The sequence below is a fragment of the Pelobates fuscus genome, chromosome 8 (assembly GCF_036172605.1).
Source record: "Pelobates fuscus isolate aPelFus1 chromosome 8, aPelFus1.pri, whole genome shotgun sequence".
Classification (NCBI taxonomy): Eukaryota; Metazoa; Chordata; class Amphibia; order Anura; family Pelobatidae; genus Pelobates; species Pelobates fuscus.
In genome coordinates, this window is record NC_086324.1 from 79,866,668 (window position 1) to 79,888,916 (window position 22,249).

The window sequence follows — 22,249 nt, forward strand, 5'->3', positions numbered from 1 at the left end:
TTACCAGACAATCTCCCTCCTGATGTCCATAGAAATGTGTTACACGCTTACTGTATCTAACTGCATAGTCTAAGCTATCATATCACACTTATCACACTTATTACTTAAAGGAGCTCAACGTTGACATTCTATATTACCCATCATTAATTAGTAATCAGGGACAAATAATATCAATGGTGTTGTTTTCTATTATGACATTTTTTTTAATGCTTTCTTTGCAGAATATAGTACATTCTTATACAAATATATATTTATATATTTATGTATATGTCCTATATGTATAGGTCAAAGGTAATAGGGATTCTTTGTGAGTTAGAATAATGGAAGAAATATGATGAAAGACCTGGACATCCAACTACAACCTTTTACACTTCACATGTTAAGCCTCTACAGAAACTGCTGAATTTGAATAAGCATTTAACAACACAGAATATTCACTGATTCTAAGGCTTCACATATCTGAAAGATCCATTTATGTACATGTTCATATTTAATGGAACATGTTCAATGTCGAGATTGTTTTTGTGAGCTACCTTCATTTCTATTCTCCTTAATTAGGCTAAGTTAGACTGTTGAAACTTCAAGCTGCAGAGTAAGATTTGTCATAGAAGATTTATGTTTATGCAAAAGCACATGCTTTGAATGTAAGAAATAAACATAAAAAAATGACAAAACAAGGCAACATTTAGTAGCCACCGACTTTTCCAAGATAATACTAATTAAACAGTATTGTAACCTCTAAAATTACATGTAGAGGTCATACACACACACAGACTGCTGAGTTTATACATACCCACACACATACTGCTGAGTCCATACACACACACTGACTGCTGAATCCACACACAGACACACATACTGCTGAGTCCAAACACACACAAAGACACATAGACTGTTGAGTCCATACACACACAGACACATAGACTGTTGAGTCCATACACACACATACTCAGGGCCGGCGCTACCTGTAAGGCGGACTAGGCAGCCGCCTAGGGCGCCCCTTGGGAAGGGGCGCCGCCAGGAGCGCCGGCCCCCCTAATGCTGCAGCCGCCCGAGCGCTCTGTAGAGAGCCTCAAGCGGCTGCAGCTTTGCCCGGGCTGGTGCGTCCATGAGGGCGCACCGCCCGGGCACAGCATGAGGAGAGGGAGGGGGCTGACAGGAGGGAAGCGCTCAGCGCTCCCTCCTGTCACTCCCTCTCTGTAGCGTGACCGAGCGCAGTATAGTCCGCCGGTACAGGGAGCATCTGTCTCCTGTACTCGGTCGGACTAACAGGAAGTGAACACTGGTGTTCACTTCCTGTCAGTCCGCCGGGTACAGGAAACAAAAGCTCCCTGTACCCGCGGACCATGATACAGAGCTCGGCCACGCTACTATAGAGGTAGGGGAGGGTGGGGGGAATAAATAGAGAGGGGGGGGGAGATAAATAAATGGAGAGGGAGGGGAGGAGGAGAAATCAATGAAGAGGGAGGGGGGGAGAAATAAATGGACAGGGAGGGGGGAGAAATAAATGGACAGGGAGGGGGGGGAAATAAATGGACAGGGAGGGGGGGAAATAAATGGACAGGGGGGGGATAAATGGACAGGGAGGGGGGAGGACAGGGAGGGGGGGAGGACAGGGAGGGGGGAATAAATGGACAGGCAGGGTGGGGGGAATAAATGGACAGACAGGGAGGGGGGAATAAATGGACAGACAGGGAAGGGGGAATAAATGGACAGGGAGGGGGGGGGATAAATGGACAGGGGGGGGAAATAAATGGACAGGGAGGGGGGGAAATAAATGGACAGGGAGGGGGTAAATAAATGGACAGGGAGGGGGAGGGAATAAATGGACAGGAGGGGGAGGGAATAAATGGACAGGGGGGGGGGATAAATGGACGGAGGGGATAAATGGACAGGGAGGGGGGGGAAATGGACAGGCAGGGTGGGGGAATAAATGGACAGGCAGGGTGGGGGGAATAAATTGAAAGGGGGGGGATAAATTGACAGGGAGGGGAATTGACGGGATTAGGAGGGGGAATGAGAGTGGGGAGGGGAGAAGAGAGTGACAACGGGGGAGACGAGAGTGACAAGGGAGGGGGAGAAGAGAGGGACACGCAGGGGAGAAGAGAGTGACAAGGGAGGAGGGGGGAGAAGAGAGGGACATGGGGGAGAAGAGAGGGACAAGGGGGGTTGAGAAGAGAGTGACGAGGGAGGGAGAGGGGGAGAAGAGAGTGACAAGGGAGGGGGGAGAGATTGACATCCATCACACACACACAATGCACCCCTTGCACACAGAAAAACACACAATGCATTACACACAGACACACACACACAAGCAATTCAACCCTTACACACAATGCATCCCTTACACACACAGAAACACACAATGCATTCCTTACACACACTCAATGCACCCCTTACAGACGCACACACTGCATCCCGTACATACACAGAAACACTCATTGCAGCCCTTACACATACAAACACAGATTCACACAATGCATTCCTTACACACATATCAGGACATCCCCTACTCCTGTGAACAAACTAATTGGTGGAACATGAAGGTGGACCCTGGGGCCAAGACCTTGAGCTGTGCAAAGGGCCTTAAAAAAATGGAGCCTTCTTCCTGTTCTCCCAGAACACAAACAGCCTCCAGAGAGCCTGTTCTACACCAGACCAGTGGAGCCAGACTGCAGGTAGAGCCCATCACCATCCTCATCTGATTGTAAGTAGGCAATCTAGTATATTATTCGTGGCACTAATCTCTAATTTACCTCACATTAAAGGGACACTTTAATCCCCAGAACCACTGCAGCTTAATGTAGTGGTTCTGGTGTCTATAGCCTGTCCCTGCAGGCCTTTTAATGTAAACACGGTGGCACTGCAGCACTTGCGTTAGTTAACATGGGGCATTGTGATGTCATATCGGGGGGGGATGGGGGGCGGCAAACTTTACTTTTGCCTAGGGCGGCAAAAATCCTTGCACCGGCCCTGCACATACTGCTGAGTCCATACACACACACACACACACACACAAAGACTGCCGAGTCCACACACACCCACACACACACAGACACAGAGACTGCTGAGTCCATACACACACACACAAACACACAGACTGCTGAGTCCACACACACACACACACAAACACACAGACTGCTGAGTCCACACACACACACAGACTGATGAGTCCACACACACACACACACAATCATATTAAGCCTACCTGTCACTGGAGGCTGTTGCTGGGCGGTCCGGCAGGCATCTTAACTGTGGGGGTGGGGCTTATGTACGGGAGGCGTGGCTTCATTTGGGGGTGAGGCCTTTTCCTGGGGAGCCTGTCAATGCTCCCTCCAGCCACTAACAGCACCCAGCACCATTCCAGCTGAGCTCCTCTGTCCTGCATTCCCTCCCTCGGGCTGTAACACATGGTTACAGCCTGAGAGAATATAATTTAAACACATGGCCAGCAAGTTGCCAGCATATGGGGGGCACAAGCATGATGTAGGGGGGCCATGGCACCCTCTGGCCCCCTCCTAGCGACGCCATTGAGCTACACCAACTTATTCAATGCGTATTGGGAAGAACAATTATACCAGAGACACCCTTGGGGGGTGAATTTGGTGTGCTATCGCCGCTTTATAGATTATATATTTTTTATCTAGACAGGCACTGGTACAGATTTGGACTCTTTTATTGCATACCTGAATAATAATGAATGGGACATCGTTTCATCCGCATAGATCAGCACAGAAGGAATTCATTTTTTAGACTTCGATATTAACATAGTAGATGCCCATATTACTAAGAATCATTTTAAAGAAGTGGATGCAAACGGATATATTAGGAAGGAAAGCTGTCATCACACACCTTGGCTATCAAACGCCCCTAAAGGTCAATTTTTAAGAATAAGACGAAATTGCTCAAATGACCAGAGTTATATAGCACAGGCAGGTAGGATCAAAACTCAATTCCTACAAAAAGGATATGAAGAAACCAAACTTCAGCTTTAGAAGAGGTCCTTAAAATACCAAGAAAAAAACTCCTAGTATAGAAAGATAAAAAGAAAGATAAAAAATGGAGCAATAACAGCATTCCTCTCATTTGCAGTTTTAATGGAAATAATAAAAAAGAAAACAAAATCATAAACAAATACTGGCATATTCTACAAGATGACCCAATCCTTTAAGGCATTTTACCAGAAAAAAACTAAATAATTTATAGAGGAGCTAAAAATCTCAAAAGCACTTTAGTACAACGTAGTAATAAAGAAATAACACTGATTAATAATTTTTTAAGCATAAGTAAAGGTTTTTACGGATGTGGGCAATGCCTGGCATGCAGGAATACCAAAAGCAAAAAACGGCACATAATAGATATGGAGCCTATCATAAACCAAAAATTCCAAATTAAAGACCACCTAACATGCTACTCTAAAGGAGTAATCTATATTTTAAAATGTTCGTGTAATCTGCCTGTATATAGGCAGAGCAATCCGATGCCTAAACACAAGGATAGCAGAGCATATATAAAGAATGAATTGGAGACACACAGTGTCTCTAATCATTTTAAAATAGCACATAATCAAAATCCTGAAGGAATGTTTTCTAGCGCCATTAAACTTGTCAAAAAAGATTGGAGAGGAGGAGATTACATTAAAAAGATATGAATGGAAGAAATTAGATTAATTTTTAATTTTTACTATGACCCCGCAAGGGCTTAATAATGATTTTGAATTATGCAATTTTATGAAATAATCTCTTTTATGAATATCACCTTTTATAAACAACATGTTTTAAATAGAGTCTATTTTAAACTCAATCAGATATTACTATGTTTAAAACATATCCTGAGTCAGATTAATAACTACTACCACTTGTTCTATTTCATAGGATTTTAGGACCGTTTTTTTGCATTTGGTATTCCTGCATGCCAGGCACTGCCCAATTGTGTTCAATTTTTTTTAATTCTGTATTTCTTTTTATTCCGGAGATCCAAACATTTATAGGACACGGTTGACAGGGCATTCGAACAATAAGGCGGCATTATACTTTGTTACAGTGGTTGCACATAATTGTTGCATTAACATCACGTTACATTTTGGTTACGCAGTCGTATGTACATATTCATTACCTTCTGTGTGCCGCTAGTCAGCTCAACCCTTATATTGTCAAGATAATACTATGTTGATTGCTGGCCCCATAGCCCATATGTCGCTCCTTGTGTGCATGGTTTCTGAAGGCCACGGTAGCGTCTCATGTGGGTGTCTTTAGCCCCCCGTGGTATGCCTGTCTGTGTGGTCATCGTTTTTTTTTTCAAGAGATTTCCAGCTCGAGGCTGGATAAGAGGACTCCTATAGAGAGGAGAGAGAGAGAGAGAGAGGAAACAAGAGAAAGAGCAGCGATAGGAGGGTGTTTGAAGACACTTGTGGTGTCTCCGTGGACCTTCTTGTTAAGGGCGGGGGGAGGGTCGGTGGTGTTGGTGAGTGTTCTTATGGGATTTGTTATGTCAAACTGCGTTGGTGAAAGGTACCTAGTGTGGTTACATACCCCTTGTATCATCAGGTTGTTGTGTCCGGAGCCGCAGTGTTTTGACTCGCCCTCCCTTCCAGCCAATCATTCCATTTGCCCCATGCATCTAGGCTATTGTTATGTCTATCAGAACTCTCGTGAACCATCTTTTCGTACAGACCATAAGAGATACCTGTTGGATCACTTCATCTATGGGAGGGATAGTGTTGGATTTCCACCTCCTAGCTAACAGCAAGTTTGCTGCTATCAATATGTGGAATGTCAGGGTCCCTTGTTGTTTTGAGAGGTGATCGGGGCACATGTACAGTAGGAAGAATTCCAACGATTCCTGTATTGGTTTGTGTATTACTTCCCCAATTAGCATGGCTATTCCCACCTAGAAGGGTTTGATCAACGGGCATTCCCACCAGATAAGTAGCATTGTTCCTTTGTCAGTGGTGCATGTCCAACATTTGTCAGAGGTGTTTGGAAACATATGTGCTAGCCTCGCTGGTGTTAGGTACCATCTGGTGGCTATTTTCCTTATTAATTCTACGTGAGAGTTGCATCTCGTGTATTTTTTGTGTATTTTGAAGGCCCCAGACCAGGCAGCGTCGGGTATCTCATGCCTTAGGTCTTTCTCCCAGTCTATGGTATATTTAGGCATTGGGAGTCTGCTGTCCCTCAAAACTACTTCGTAACAAGTTGCTATTACATTTTTCTTAGGTATTAGTCCTGTGCACATTTTCTCTATGTTGGTCATGGTGTGTATCGTGGGCGGGTGGAGAGATCTTGTTTGGTTGGTGGTTTTCAGTAGGGGTTGCAGTTGTAGATATGACAGGCAGCCTATTTGGGGTGTGCTCAGTGGTGGGTTGAGTTGGGGGAAAGGGATCAAACCCTCTCCGCTCCAAGCATGATGAAGAAAATGTATTCCCTGCTTTCCCATCCCCTGCTGTCAAAGGTGGGAATGTAATATTTGTAGCATTTAATTGGTGTAGCTAGCGATATCGGGCTCCAGGAGGAAAACTTATCTTTTTTGTTATCCCATGTCCTTAACATCAGGGCTGTGGTGGGCAGCATGTTGCGCATTTGTGGTCCTAGGGGCTTAGGTGTCCAAAATAAGCAAGAGAACCCCTCTGCCAGAGACCAGTGGGAGTGTGGTGTGGCTGAGTAATGGTGTGGCTGAGTATTGTGGCCGTGTAGTACGCTAGGATATCTGGTCTGCCCAGTCCCCCATCTCCTAGTTTCCTAGTGGCTGTGGCCTTTGGGATGTGGGATTTACGGCGGTCATTTATAAACCTGTCGATGTGCCTTTGCAGTTGGGTGAAGTATGTCTTTGGGACTTCCACTGCTAGGGAACGGAACAGGAACTGCAACTTTGGGAGCAACATCATTTTAAAGGCCGCTATTCAGCCCAGCCAGGACAGGAATTTGCCTTTCCATTTGTCCATGCTTGTGCGGATGTCAGAGGCCACTCTGAGGTAGTTGGCTTTGACTAGGTCTAGTGGGCTTTTTGTTAGTTTTATGCCCAGGTATAGTATGTGGTCATTTCTCCAGTCGAAGTTGTAGTGTGTCTTGAGGTTTTGTGTCGTCTAGGTTAATTGACATGGCCTGTGTTTTGGTCGTGTTTAATTTGTAGTATGAGAACTTACTATATTCTGTCAGAACCTTCGTGAGTGCCTTGAGGGAGATGTCAGGTTGTGTGATGGTGAGGAGGACGTCGTCTGCGAATAGGCTGAGTTTGTGCTATGTTTGTCCTATGTGTACTCCCTGTATGTCAGGATGGGCCCTGATTCGAGTCGCCAGTGGTTCAAGGGCCAGGACGTTCAGCAGGGGTGACAGCGGGCATCCCTGTCGCGTCCCATTGGTGATGGTGAAGGAGTCAGAGAGGAAGCCTCCATGGAGCACCCTTGCCATGGGTACATTGTATAGCGCCCGAACCGCGGACAGGAATTCGTCTGGGAATCTGTATTTTATCAACACTGCCTCAAAGAAATTCCAGCTAAGCCGATCAAATGCCTTTTCGGCATCAAGGGATACCAGTATCCCTTTTGTTCCTTGTTTATGCATGGAGTAAATGATGTCCAGCACCCTGTACGAATAAAGATTGGTCTGAGTGGATTAGTGTCGTGAGGGTGTCTGCCATTCTATTGGCTATTATTTTGGAGAATATTTTGGCATCTTAGTTAAGCAGGGATATGGGCCTGAAGTTTTTGCAGTTTTTGGTTTTTTTTCCCGGTTATGGTAATGTGATTACCGTCGCCGCAAGCATGTCCTGGGGTAGTTTAGATTGGAGAATCGCATTGTTGAATAATCTGATTAAGTGGGGGGTTAGGTTTTTACGGAATTTTTTATAGTAAATGTTAGACAGTCCATCTGGACCCGGTGTTTTGTGGGCTGGGAGATTCTTTATGACATTCTCGATTTCTTCTGTGGTTATTGGTTTGGTCAGTGATTCCCTTTGATTCGCTGACAGCGTGGTAGTGTCAATGTGGTCTAGGTAGGTAATGGATTCCCCAATAGTGGCGTTATGTTGGTCCTGATTGTTTTGTATGTTGTAGAGTTGTGTGTAAAAAGAGGCAAACTCGTTACTAATATCCCCTGGGGAGAGTATTTTTTCATTTGTGTCTGAGTGTATATATGGGATCCGGGATTTAGTTTGCAGTTCTTAGTGTGGAGGCTTGTAGTTTTCCGGCTCTATTGCCTTGGGTATAGTGGGATAGTTTTAGTTTTTTCAGCATGAAGCTGGTGTGGTGCAGGTGTATCTCTTGGATACTGGATTGGGTCCGCATTATTTGTTTCCTACGGTGTTTGGAGGGTTTTGTTTGGTTTTGTTTGTTTAATTGTCTGGGTTTTGCGCTCCATTCTTGGAGTTTGGACTGGGAGGTTCTTTTAATGTGGGCAGCTTGCTTTATAAACAGGCCTCGCATTACCATTTTGTGGGCTTGCCACAGTGTTTCTGTGGACATTGTGGGTGTTGCATTGTCAGTGAAGTATCGGTCTAGTTCTGTCTGTGTGTTTTCGGCGAAATGGGGATTTTGGAGGAGCGATTCGTTGAGTCCCCACCGGGGTTTATTCTTGAAGGCAAATTTATCTGCGAGTGTTAGGATGACCGGAGCGTGGTCCGACCATTCGATGTTTCCTGTCTCGCATTCTGAGACCTGTGTTATTTGTGTGCCTTTGACAGAGTATCTGTCTATTCTCGTGTAGCAATTGTGTACTGATGAGTAGTATGTATATGCCCTGCCTGAAGGGTTTTTGGTCCTCCACACATCGTAGAGGTTATAGGAGTGAAAAAGCGTGGTCAATTGTTTGGCTAACTTTGACAGCGCTTTGAGTCTTGTGGGTGTTTTGTCAGAGGTGGAGTCCAGTATCGGGTCGTGGACGCAGTTGAAGTCTCCCCCTAAGATAAGGAAACCCTGTTGTATTTTATCGATTTTGGCCAGGATTTGAGCTAAGAAGTCTCTGTGGTGGTCATTTGGGGCGTATATATTGGCTATTGTGTATTTAACGCCATTAATCATGGCTACAATTATTAAGAAGCGTCCCTTGGCGTCTGCTACTTTTTTGATTAAGGATAAAGATACTTGGTTGCTGATAAGCGTTGATTTTGTGTCAGAGGTAGCGTGGAATTGATATGGGAATTGCTTTATGCCGAAGCGGCATGGGTCAGTTTTGCGGAAGTGTGTCTCCTGCAAGCATATAATGTCTCCCTGTAGCTGTCTTATTTCTTTGTAGAGAGCATGGCGTTTTGAAGGGGTGTTCAACCCTTTAACATTATGTGACACTATACGCATAATGTGTGTTCGGTGTGATGTGGTAATTTACCCGTATAGCTATGTGTTTCCCACCTCCCCTCACCCTTCGTACCTCCTGTGAAGAAAAAGGAAAAAAGAAAAGAAGATGAAAAGATAGAAAGAAAAGAATAACCTGCTGAGTGCTGTAGAGGCAAACACTCAGGGGCTGTTCCCCATTGAGTTGAGAAAAGTCGCCCTCCGGCGAACAGGATTGGATTCGACTGTACTTAGCTTGTCACCCAGTTCCCTTCGGGGGTCAAGGTTAAATTTGTGGTTTCGGTTAACCATACTCCGTACAGGCGGATCTATGCACACCTAAACATTGCGGTTTGATCCCCAACTTGACATTAAATACATTTACACAGGTAATAGGTACATGGTACAAAACAATGGTATCCTCTAGTATGAGGATATAAACATAAACAGCTTAACATAATCAGCAAGAGTCTGTGACCCACTAAAACTAAGTCTCCATTTGGCTCCTCCTTTTATCCCCCCTTAAGTGACAGGCTGTGAATTTTTCCCCTTCCTCTCTCCCACCGTATGTCCCTCATTGTATATCTGTCCCCTTAAAGGGGTCGCTGTGTCTTAGCAGCGTTCGTGCTGTTTTGTCGGGACATTTGGGGGGGAATACTTCAGGGTTTTACCCCAGCTTTAAGTGGTCGGATATGAAACTCCCTGGTGGTGGGGGGGGACCTCTCGTCTCTGAGTGTTGGGAGCTTGGTGGTAGGGTTGAAGTGGGAGGGCAATGGGACTCGTTTGTGGCTATCCCCTCGTTTCTCCCACCCTTAGCTATCGTAAACCCCTGTGACCTCTCAGTACAACATCACCCAATGTGTTCCCTGACTTGGCTTTGAAAAACTTGAGATAACGCCAGGCAGGAGTCTCGGGTAGTGCATCTCCCTGCAGGTAGCACCCGGCAGAGTCAGTGTTTTCTCATGGAAGTTTGTGACTTTTGAGTCCATTTCTGCCTGGAGGTGACCTCTGCCTTGATCAGGATTGGATGTTGGATAGTCTTTGCTTGGTGTCGTGTGGTAAGGTGCAATACAGTCCATCTTGACTTCTGGGACCACTCCAGAGGTTTGAGGAAGTCGACTGTAGCTGCTTTCGGGGTCCGCGACGTCTGTGGCGAGGGGTATCTGGACATCTGGGTAGACATCTGGAGGAGAAACAAAGTCCATGAAGAGCTTTAAAGCTTAAGATGTGAAGTCAGCAGTAGCTTGCGGAGTTTTGTCGTGAGTGGCGGTTAATGTCTTGCACGTTTCCACTCGGGAGGTAGGGCGTTGGGTGCCTGGGGTGCTTCCGTCGGTTGTATATCCCATTTTCTTAGGAGTTGTATGCCGTCGTCTGGGCTGAGCACCGTAGTAGCCTGCCCATTTCGTACGACTATCAGCTTGGTGGGAAAACCCCATCTGTATTGAATTTGGTGTTTTCTCAGGGCGGTAGTCACATGGGTGAAGAGTCGCCATGTGGCTAACGTTTCTGGAGATATGTCAGCGAATATTTGGATGTCTTTGTAGGCATCAGCCAGAGATTTGGTGGTTCTACTGGCCCTGAGTATCTCCTCCTTGATGTGGTGGTAGTGTGCGCGGAGTAGCACATCTCTGGGTGCGGATAGTGGTGCTGCTCTCGCCTTGGCCACCCTGTGTATTCGGTCTAAGAGGAGCATTTGGGTGGGGAAGTCAGGGCAGAGGTTCTGGAACAGGTTTGTGGCGAATGCTTGTAGGTCTCCTAACGCCACAGATTCTGAAATGCTCCTGAGCCTCAGATTATTACGCCGGGACCTGTCTTCAAGGTCTGCCAATTTGTTGTCATGGGAGGCTAGGTGTACTTCTAGCTGTTGAATTTTGGACAGCATGGTGTTGTGTGCAGCTGCATGAGTTTCCATTTTGTTTTCTAGGTGTTCTGTCCTGTCTCCAATAGCTTGGATTTCTTTTTTCAGGTCAGATATGGAAGCGTGAAAGTGTGACATGAGCTTGTGTGATTGTGCATCCAGCATGTTTTGTAGAATTGCTGGGGTGACTCTATCCTCTCCCTCATGTGTGGTGAGTAGAGGGGAGCTGGAATTTTGACTCTCCCCTGAGTCATGGTCGCCATCTTGGAGGCCTACCTGAACGGCCGACGGCTTCAGTTGATTTTTGGTGGCGAAAAACGATGAACTGCCTTTCCCCTTTCCTTTGTTGTGTGACATGATCGTTGCTGGGATTGTACCCGGTTGTGTAAGGTGGGTGGTCAAGTTGGGCCGTTTGTTTTAGCCGCCATGCACGGAGCTCCGGACTCACGCGGCCATCTTGGTCGGCGTTCGGCTCCGCCCCCTGTCCACTTGTGTTCAATTTTAAAATGATTTTACTAACAATCATGTCAAAATTTGTTTTATGAATGATAAACTGCTGATTTTATGATGGAAAAGGATATCCAAAAAAAATCACAGGTGTGTAAGTGCTATAGAGTGTGGTACAGACAAATAAGAGGCACTAAAAACAGTGATAAACCAAGATGTATACAAAATAGATAGTTACCAAAAAAGCGCGCTAAGAAGTCTGTAAAAATATAGAGAGAGAGACACAAATAATAGTGCAGACTATCTGAATTAGCACCAAAAATACAGCTGGGGATATGAGGGAGAGAACTCAAATGTACCAGAGCCATATCACCCCTGGCTCTGGGTATTCAAAACTCCTCTGGAGAGGGAATGTTCCCACACTAAAGATGACTTCAGTCAGTATGTCCACAGAAAGCTTGATGTAGCTGTGCAAGATAGAGGATAGAGAGAGGCAGGACCTCCAATTGAATAATATCAAATGTGTTTATTATGTAAAAAAAAGGCTAAAGTCCTTACTTGGTAAGTGGTGGGTTTGGATTACAAAGCTACCCACATAAAAGCATATACACAGGCAAAGAGACAAGGGCACTTCCTGGTTCCGCCTGTCCCGATCACGTGATCATCTTCCGGGTCCGCCTCTCTGATGATGAATGTGTGACGCGTTTCGCCCGCCTCCACAGGCTTCCTCTGATATCTCTCTTATGGCATTGGATTCTGATAAATTTAAATGTGTTCTTTTAACAGTATGACATTCTTTAACATCTGAATGTGTTCCTTTAAAGATAATTTTTAACAGTATGAAATTTGTTTATATGACTCACTATGAGAAACATATATATGCATTTAAATATGTGTATGGTATGCATATAGATGTACATTAACTGTACCCAGCTTTGTGCATACAAAACATTAGTAATGTGTATTAAAACATTAGGGCTTGTGCAATAAGAGAGGTCATTAATTAATTACTTCCAAATTTGGAACGTAAATGCGTTACAATCATAGAACTGGACTGTCCGAACTCAATAAAGTTTGCTGTCTTTCCAAACGAGCCGACACACAGCGCGCATAGAGATAGTACACCTGGAAGTGACGTCATGAATAGTTGCGCTGGAATGCACGTTGCGTTCCACCTTACTGAACCTGGAAGTAAAGAAAAAACAGGGAGGGGACCCAAAATCCAAATGATGAGCGGGCTATTTAAAGCAAAGAAAACCAACGAAATTCATCACAGCCAACTGAGGAAGCCTGTTTTATCAGGCGAAATGCGTTTTGGACACTGTTAAAGAAGCTTATCTGATACACTGCTATTGTTTGTATATTGTGTTACTTTTACTTGGATTAATAAAGCACTTTTTTTTTTTTTTTTTTAAAGGAGCCTCTCTGACCTGGCATCTATATATTCCTTTTCTTTTTTTTTTTATTAGTTTTATCACAAATAAATACATAAAAAAATCATTAGCAAACAACCATCTTTACATAAACACTGATTTGGCACAAGTTCCATGCCAAATCAGTCATCTATCTAACAGTACAAAATATATTAATATATTGATAGACTGAAGTAAAATTAGTAACCTGTGCCCTTCATCTAACTACCCATCTCAAATCCCAGATCTCCCTTATATATTTTGATGGGGGCATTCTCCAATGCCCCGCCATGGTCATCTATATATTCCTGAGCCGGTTAAGGGTAGAAAAGCACAGAACACCCTATAGAAGAAGGATCTGGACATCCTGGAATGGTCCCAAGACGCATACTGCCCGAGTCATATGAGGGTATTACTCCAGGCTTGTGAGTGACCCCACTCTTGTCTTTTACTATATAATCTTTTTACCAATACTGTATTGCACTATTGTTGTATAATTTTATTTTACAGAATATCTATTGAACTACTGCTTAGAAGTTCCATCTTTTGTATGTATGTATTTGATTTATGTATTTGTACAATTCCTGACTGTCTAAGAACAGTCATGATATTTTCTAAAGCCCATTTGCTAACATTTAATGTGACACAAACCACTCTGGCCTGGAGACAATTATTGAAGCATGACCATAAGTCTGAGACCCTAAGGCAACACATTCTAAACTTCCCATGATCACACATTATATTAGGTACTTGTCAGAAGTGAATGCTTTCCTAAGAAGACAAGGGACTCCTCTGTACACTAATAATCCTGGAGGGATAGGCATCGAGCCTGTGTGGTGGAGCTGATTGAAACAACAGCATTTGGCGATAGACTGAACATGAGGCATGAAGGAGAGGTCGGAGTCAAAGAGAACACCTAGGCAGCGAGCCTGCATGGTGGAACTGATCGTAGCACCGTTGACTTGGATGGAGACAGACACAGGAGTGGCAAAACTTGAGGGAGGAAAGACCAGAATTTCAGTTCTGCTCAAGTTGAGTTTAAGGAAGTGGGCCACCATCCAGTTAGAAATAGCAGAGAGGCAATCAGAGACACTAGTCAAGAGGGATGGGGAGAGATCAGGAGAGGACATGTAGATTTGCGTGTCATCTGCAAAGAAATGATATTGGAAACCAAAGTTGCTAATGAGTTTACCAAGGCAATATAGATAGAGAACAGTAGGGGACCAAAGACTGAACCTTGGGGGACATCAACAGATAGGAGTTGGGGAGAAGAAGCAGAGCCAGAGAAAGAAACACCGAAAGAGCACTGGTAGAGGTAGGAGGAGCACCAGGAGAGAGCAATATCTTGATAGGTCATACATGGTTCTAGGCTATCATTAAAATTGAAATTGACCTTCTTTGTCTTAATATCAGTTTATAAGGAAATTCTAGCTGCAAATGTTTTGATATGTCTAAATTTCAGTTACTTATGAGGCGTACATACAAGGTTACCTGATACTTTAAAATATGTGGCCATCATAGAAAACGGTTGCGGCTTAACCAGTCTGTCCAATCTATGATTAAAGCCATATTTTATACAAATGGTTATACTTGGGGAGTAAAATATAATTTACACAAAGGTCTTTCTATTTACATGATTAAATGAATTCCTTCAAAAAAAGACTTCCTAATACACACGGGAGTCTTGCTTGCAATGCTGGGTCAAATGTTAATATCATCTGTCTGAAAGTCTGAAAGTAGTAGGAAATTAAATTAATTTCAACTAATACAAAAATGATAATATTCATAAAACAAAGATAAAATTCTAAAACACATCAGATATTTAAAGTTTATTAAATATATTTCATAACCCAGTGCCGGTGTGTCCCTTATTCGCACTCTACACAGAGGGACATGGAAATTCAAAACACGCAAGGTTTGGACTGAAAAAATTCAATTGCAGAGTCTAGATCTGGAATTAGACATAATCTGTGCCATGGTAGGTTCTTGAGATTGTTTAGAAAGGATTCAAGATTACATTTCTTGAAATCCCTAGTGATTATAATCTTGGGAGAGGATTTAGTGGCCTTTATTTTGCGTATGCAGTACACTGAATAGTGGTCACTGAAACTGTTAGTCAGAACGCCCACCTACTGGATTCTGTCAGGACAACTTGAGAGAATCCGATGTAGCAAAGTATGGTTATGGCTTATCATATTAATGTCAGTTGGGGAGGAATGTTATTATTTTTAGGATTCAGCCAATCATTATTAAAATCTCCAAAACCCAACAGTTCATTCTTTTGGTTTTGAGCTACAGTTTCACAAAGGAATTGGGCTATGCCTAAAAAGGAATGCACTAGGGAGCCAGGTGGGCGTAAGATTCCTGAAAAAATGATAGTTTTACTGAAAGGGATCTTGATTGTGCCAGAAAGGAAATCAAAGGTGGCAGGGGAGCTATAGTTTTTAAAGGGGTGAACTTTATAGACTTGTCAACATAAATAACAATAACAAAGGGAAAGGGATTAGCAAGATAACTGTCCCTATTGTGCATTCGAGGGCACCTCTTACCCCTAAATGACCCGAATTTGGAATGCAATACAATGCTGTGAGAAGAGCTTTCAAATCTTTCAAATCCCTCGAACATTCCACCAACTGCCAACAGGAACTGATAGATTTCAAACAGGGCAGAGAAGAGCGGCTAAAAACAAACTGCTCCAAATTGCTCAATAAGAATAATAATATATATGTGAGATAATAGTAAGTGGTCTTGCCATGTAGGGATATAAATGTACCAATTTATATCAAAACATTCAGCTATCCCTGATGCCACTGTGATGTTTTGTACAAATCAGTCAATAATTCCTGTATAACGAAGTACTCACTTTATTAATACATATATAACAGCAATTGAATGTCAATGGACGGCGTGAGTTGCAAACAAATGGTCATATTGTGAAAACTATCAGGACTATGGCAGCAGGGATAGCTGAAGTTTTGATATAGGATTTGTGTAGGTGGGCTTGAAAATGAGGGAGTGGTGGCAGTTTAGAAATCATGTCCTGATTTTTCAGCTTTTGTTAGCTCCCACTCTAGTTTTGAAAAATTCGCCATTCATTCTTATGGGACCTTTCAACCTAATGTTGCACTAAAATAACTGCTCCCTTAAATTAATGTACACATCATTGACGTATTGCAATAAATCATACAACTCATAAGGTTTTATATATACAACTGTGTTAAAGAGGCACATTGAGTCCAACTGTAAAGGGATACACCTCAACTTAAGAGCTTACCAGTTTTTGTTTTCAGAGATTTGCTTGTTTTCAAAGCATCTTGAAAGTCGTCCAAAGACTTCAGGGCCAGAAGACTAAAAATTGATGTGTCATCTTCTTCTGCTATAGGTACATGTATTTGTGCTTTGGCTTCCAATCTTTCCTCTATTTTTTCAAGTCTTCCAGTTATGTCTGCCATCCACTGCAGAACAGCTGCCCATTTTCTATTCTCTCTTGCTGGAGCTAGAAATAAAAAAGAAAGGAATCCGTAAGATTCAGACATATTACCGAGAGCAACTTTAAATGCCCTGTTGAGCACTCTCCATTTGACCATGTCAGAAAGTGACGACTAAAATATGTTTTCCTCCTTTTAATCAGCATACAAATTATGCAAACTACCTCAAATTTCTACTTCTTCAACACAAAATTGTTGGTGATGGCTTAAGATTCATCTAAGAGATTTTTTTTTAGGCTTAGCCTTACATCAAGGTAAAACAATGTACAGCAAGCATTTGGGGCCAAATGAAGAGTACATGATCTTTTGCAAGAAGTGTGTAAATGAAGCATCCTTAATAAAACATGAACACAATAAAAAAAATATACATTGCAAACAAAAATAGAAAAAAAATATCTGTTATACAAACCTGAATAATGGGAAATGTGCTGCAAGTCTTCTTGAACGGAAGAATGGTGTGTAGCTCTACTAGATGCAGCAGAATCGAAAGGAATGATAGTTGGAGGACTTTGAGTGTAAGAGGTTTTTGAAGAATGCAGAGATTTTGTAACGGACGACTCATGTTGGAAAGGTGTAAAGCAGGATTTAGAAATATCTGTTAAAGTGTGTGTAAGAGGTGCATTATTAGAGGCGCAATGTGTAGTAGAAACAAGCTGGGCTGATTGGGGGAAGTAAGTTGGTGAAGAAACATATGGAACGTTAGAAAAAATTGCTGAGGAAGGAAAAGGTAAATGTGAGAATAAAGGAGAAGATGCAGCAACTGGTACATGAAAGGACTCAGGCTGAGGGAAAGGTGGTAGGACAGATGATCATTGTTGTACGGATGGACACCTTGTTACACGGTTTTGTATTTCTGTTTTTGCTGTGTCAGATCCTTCATCACCAGCCTCTTCTCCAGGAAGCAATACATTTGCTTTCTTGATTTTCCTTCTAGGTCTTTCCTCACTGAGGTCAAGTTCAGTGTCCAAGCCTGAGGTTTCCTCTGCTTTTTTAAGATTACTTCTGGCCAAAGCAAATGTAGCTGGAAATACACAAAGAAAATAACTATATATATATATATATATATATATATATAAATACACACACACACACACAAAAGAAGTATACTGTAGGACAAATAACAAACTAGAAGAAAATGACTAGCAGGTTTATTGTATTACTATACAAAAGAGTAGATACTCACAATAACATGCACTTTGCAGATTGCCCACTTGTATGCTTTGTTCTGTGGACTCACGTCATCCTTAATGAGGCATTCTCTCATTTGGTCAGTTTTAGTCTCTGGATAGTAACATGTAGAGTAATCAGTCGCCAGCCATGAAAGTAGAATAATGCCTGGAGCATCATCTTCATCTATAAATTTGACGATTGAAAATGTATTTGCTTCTGCCATATCCAACTTTCACAGAAAAGTAACTCACTCTTATGAAAAAAAAAAAGATAAAGTATACACAAAATAAATTATGCAAGTAATATTATATATCATGTACCCTTGCCTTCATTAAAAATGCATTTAAGAAATGAATGAAATGACATAAACTGGATAGATTAATAAAACTTGCAGATTAGCCACTTCCATGCCATGTAATGGAAGGGGTTAATGCCCCCAGAGTGTCAGGCGTGTATTTTAAACACAGGACAACCCCTTGATTGAAATGCGTCCTTCAATGTTTCCATTTAGGCGCTGCCCCACCAGCCATGTTGATTCTTAATGAGTTGAGGGATCTCTTCCCTTCACCTTAGCCAGACGGCTGGAGACCATACAGTGCAGCCTTATTGCGGCCAAAGGCAGGCGAAATACTGCTTAAATAGTAGTACTGAGCCTTAGTCAACCTCACCTCTGATACGGTTTAAGATCCTTTTGGCTGACAGTACAGCTACCGTCGGTCCTTAGTGAATTACCCTGTAAATATATTTAATTGTGTTAATAAATAGCTAAATAATGCTTAAATGTGGCACAAAACAGAAAACAAATACAAAGATTAACAGAATGTATGCATAGCGCAATGTCTCAAAAGACCTTACACCCACAAGGTAGAGGGGCCTACTCTAAATGTAAGAGAGAATAGACAACAGAGACACCGTCAAGATATAGTAGCATCAACTTTTCAGTTACATCTGCAACTTTACTTAAAGGACCACTATAGTGCCAGGAAAACATACTTGTTTTCCTGGCACTATAGTGCCTGAGGGTGCCCCCACCCTCAGGGACCCCCTCCCGCCGGGCTCTGGGGAGAGGAAGGGGTTAAAACTTACCTCTTTCTCCAGCGCCGGGCGGGGAGCTCTTCTCCTCCGATCCTCTCCTCCCATTCGGCTGAATGCGCACACGCGGCAAGAGCTGCGTGCGCATTCAGCCGGTCTCATAGGAAAGCATTATCAATGCTTTCCTATGGACGCTTGCGTGCTCTCACTGTGATTTTCACAGTGAGAATCACGCAAGCGCCTCTAGCGGCTGTCAGTGAGACAGCCACTAGAGGATTTGAGGGCTGGATTAACCCATTTATAAACATAGCAGTTTCTCTGAAACTGCTATGTTTATAAAAAAAATGGGTTAACCCTAGCTGGACCTGGCACCGAGACCACTTCATTAAGCTGAAGTAGTCTGGGTGCCTATAGTGGTCCTTTAAAATAAGTCTACTATCTAACTCACTAACTTTACAGATTCCTGGGTAAATACTGTTGCAAAAACCCTCTTCATAGAAATTTACTACTTATTTGAATTTGTGTCCAATTATGCACATTTCATGAGAAAATGAATGGATAAAATTTTCTATAATGACAATTGATCCATTAGTTAATCTGCAGCAAAGGTTAGGTTGTGAGGTTGTCATTTTCATACCGCTCACTTTTAAACATCTGTATTGTTCACCTGTATCTAAACAATTCAATAATGGACCTGATGTATGCAGTGAAGTGTAAGTGGCCTTAAAGCCCAGGAAGGCATTCCATTTGCAAAAGTAGACAACCCATGGTATTGCAAATGGGGTATGTCCAGTCTTTTTAGTAGCCACTTGGTCACAAACACTGGCCAAAATTGGTGGTCAAATTACACAAAAAAAAAATATTAACCCTAATTCCATATTTCTCCTGAATAAAATGATAAATAATAAGTGTGGGTGTACTTAACATGAAAGAGGTGAAGTACGGTTGAACAGACATATAGTAAAATTCCAAGTTTTGTTTATTTTTTATTTTGATTAAAACATGTACATTTGGCTCAGTCCTTAAGGGGTTAATGCTTCAAAAGTAAATATTGCCGTTTTTAATAAAACGTGATTTGTTTTAGTGAGCTATTCCAGTTATTAATGTCATTAAATGGGAAATTTTTAGATTCCAAGGGTTTGTTAGGTGTACACATAACGTTAAAAAGAGTGAAAGTTTTAAAACAAACATTTTATTTATGAATTTATTTTAGGAAGTAAAGGTGACTGCTTTGCAGCTCATTCAGGTATAGATCTACTGAATGAGACAGTTTTCTCAGAAGGATTGCATGCTGCTTTAAGCCCCTGTTAAGCAAACTCTCAGCATATACATGAAACTGTGCTACACAAATGTAATATTATGTTAAGTTACTCCTTTATTTCTATGCTCCCTGAACTCTATATCAGAACTCATGGTTCCCACTCACCTCTCTTCACAACAACCTCCAAAGTGATTATAAAATGGCTGCCAGCACCATAGAAAGTAAAGCTTACACTCAGCAATGAGATGGAATGTCAGCCCCTCACACTGACCTCTGTGGTGGGATGTACACATTGCACACAACATTTTAACCTGAAGAAGAACTTGTAGCAGACTTGCAGCAAATTTGCAAAGCAAGTTGATCTGGAGACTTGCAATGCAGACTTTAAGCAAATGTGCAACAAACTTGTGAAGCTTGGCAAGTCAAGCAATAGCATAGCAAGTCATTTTCAAACTTGCAGCTCACTGGATTGCTATCTGGGTAGTTCCTTCTAACAAATGTCTCCATTCTTTAAGTGCTAAAATAATAGCAAGGAGTTTGCGATTACCCATATCATAATTATTTTCTGCTTTGGACATTTGTTTGGAAAAGAAGCCACAAGGATGCAATGGCTTTTCAGGCGACTCTCTTTGGGATAAGACAGCACCTACCCCGATATCGGAAGCATCAACTTCAAGAATATAGGGCAGTGAGGGGACAGGATGCCGTAAAATAGGTGCAGAGGCGAACGTAGTTTTAAGAAATTCAAAAGCCTGAAGTGCCTCTGGAGACCAGACACGAGTATTGCCATCCTTTTTTGTCATATGGGTGATAGGCGCTACAATAGAGGAAAAACCTTTAATAAAGCGTCTATAATAGTTAGAGAAACCAAGAAAACGCTGAATGGCTTTCAAACCTTGTGGTAGAGGCCATTCTATGACAGCAGAAAGCTTCTGGGGATCCATACCAAAACCTTTAGCGGAAATCAAATACCCCAAAAACTGGACTTCGAATTGGTCAAATAGACATTTTTCCAGTTTACAATAAAGACCATTAGCAAGAAGGGTCTTCAGAACTGTTGTAACATGTCTGTGATGAGTGTGTAAATCTGTAGAGTATATTAATATGTCGTCCAAGTACACAATTACAAATGTGTGAATAAAGTCTCTTAAGACGTCATTAATACATTCTTGAAATACTGCTGGGGCATTACATAGACCAAATGGCATAACAGTATACTCGTAATGGTCAGATCTAGTGTTGAATGCCGTCTTCCATTCGTGGTCTTTCTTAATACGTATTAAATTGTATGCACCTCTAAGATCCAATTTAGTGAATACATGAGCCGCATGCGGCTTGATCTCCTCTTCTGACTTCGCCACGTGCACTGACCGCAGTGATCGGTCACGTGGCCCGCCTGGCACTAGGAGCACAGCTCGCTATTAAAGGGGCAGTGGGAGCCAAAAGTTGATTCAGGCTCCCATTGGCCCACGTCATTCCAGCACCCCCACACACGAACGTTTTGGGGGCACAATAGCTTGCATTAAAAAAAAAAAAAAAACTTTTTTGACTGTAATATAATAGCAGTCAGTTTCCTTCACACGTGTGTGTTTCACGGCCTGTCTGGGCACAGTGTCACACCAGTGCAACTCATATGTGGTGTAACAGTAGTGTACATTAAAAAAAAAATAGAAATTTGACTGTGAAATAATAGCAGTCAGTTTCCTTCACACTTGTGCGTTTCAGGGCCTGCCAGGGCACAGTGTCACACCAGTGCAACTCATATCTGGTGTAACAGTAGTGTACATTTTATGGCTCTCTCAGTTTCGGCTAGGAGAGCGCTATTGCTCAGATTATGGTCTGCTGATGCTTCTTCCAAAGGCAGCTTGTGCTCCCTTCCTTTTCATGGCGACATGTTATTCGTCAAGAATCTGGATAATTGTATTAAATGAGCAGCAGAAGGTATAAAGGCCTTTCTGCCTCAAGACAACAGGCCCAAAGGTTCCTTTCGTGCAAAAAGGGATTATTACCCATTTTGTGATAGCAGATCCGACAGACCGGGTACGGAATACGGGAGAAATCAGTCCTGGAGGAGTGGTCAACATGGTGCTAGAGGCTGCAAGTCCCGAGGTTCCGCACCCTCCAAGATCCCTAGGAATCTGTGATGGGCTCATCTCCCTGTCAGGCGGTGTTGGAGCTTGCTTGCTCAAATTCCGTGTGGCATGGGAGGGATCCGTAAGCGACAACTGGGTTCTGGATATCATCAGAAGGGGATATCTTCTAGTATTTTGCACACACCCTCCTTCCAGTTCCATCCAAGTCACAAGGTGGCCGGGA

The 22,249-nt window shown here is 42.7% G+C and overlaps 1 long non-coding RNA gene across 1 annotated transcript; it reads right to left on the reverse strand.

The window, feature by feature from the left end:
* Positions 1 to 16,266: 16,266 nt before the first annotated feature.
* Positions 16,267 to 17,724, reverse strand: LOC134570797 (uncharacterized). Its single transcript, XR_010085165.1, has 3 exons — positions 17,654 to 17,724; positions 16,880 to 17,491; positions 16,267 to 16,478 (listed from the first exon to the last, which is right to left on the reverse strand). It is a non-coding gene; the product is annotated as an uncharacterized LOC134570797 (long non-coding RNA).
* Between the last annotated feature and the right edge of the window lie 4,525 nt (positions 17,725 to 22,249).